This window comes from Branchiostoma belcheri, unplaced genomic scaffold (assembly GCF_001625305.1).
Source record: "Branchiostoma belcheri isolate BF01 breed outbred unplaced genomic scaffold, Haploidv18h27 scaffold58, whole genome shotgun sequence".
NCBI classification, from domain to species: Eukaryota; Metazoa; Chordata; class Leptocardii; order Amphioxiformes; family Branchiostomatidae; genus Branchiostoma; species Branchiostoma belcheri.
In genome coordinates this window covers 2,044,037-2,045,130 of record NW_017804220.1, presented here as the reverse complement: position 1 = coordinate 2,045,130, position 1,094 = coordinate 2,044,037, and positions in this window count along the sequence as shown.

Sequence of the window (1,094 nt, the reverse complement as noted above, 5' to 3'; positions counted from 1 at the left end):
GCAGTAATACAACAATATTACAAAAGTTTACTTACTACAAACAGTGTGTCAAACTACTATTTGAGTTACCATATGGTCATACGTATTGATGATATGTTCTCGCTTATGGAATAAACTTATAAAGTGTACAGAAATTGGCCTACATAAGGAGATATGGTAGGTGGACATGACAATAATTCATGGAATGTATCGTACTGTGTACCAGATTGGTTTGTCTTAGTAGTAATAGTCTGTAACAATGTATCTCTTCCTTTTCTATAGGTGGGGCAATTACTAGTATATGTTCTTCGGTCCGTGAATAGCAGTTAATTCACAATACTCTAGCTTCCGGATCTGAATTGATGCACCAAGCTTAAGGTTAATATAACATCACAAAACCACATTGTATGGAAAAAGTCGATAATTCGTCTGCCACTGCCTTACTTGGCAAAAGATATAACATCCATTGACCTTTATCCGTCACATATATCAGCAATAGTGAAGTGTTGCCACTTTATAAAAAGATCAAACAGCATTCTTCCCCCGCTATATGTTGACACTATAGAGTACCTTTGCCCCTTTTGTTGAATGCGTTTTGCTGTCTCCTTGATGCCTCTGTAAGAAAATTATCGCACTGAATAAAACACGACTGAATTGCGTTGGAGACAGGCATGTTCTAAAAAAGATGAACCTTTATCCGTCACGAAGATACTCGTCATAACTCTCTCTTTGTTATTTACCTTTTAGACAAGGACTGTTATTTCTTTTTCCGTGGTTTGAGAGTGTCTGAAACTCAAGCTGTCTGGATAAGGCAAAACGAAAGTTCAGCGTTGAAAAATGTCCGTTTTTTTCTGTTCTCTGTCAATGTCCCGAAAAACATCGTCCTGCGACAGATTCGTTCTTACGTTCCACTGCCGAGTCGTGGCTGTTGTAAATCCTTTGGTTAAATCCTTGGGGCCTGCGACAGCTATTAAAATGCGAGTAACTGACGATGGTTTGCACTACAGTCGGTAAAAGTCATGCTAACAAGCAGGCGGAAGCGGAGACCCGGAAACTGTAACATGATAACACAGGTCATAGGCCTGTACCAAGAGCAAATAGCTGCGGGGGAGCGG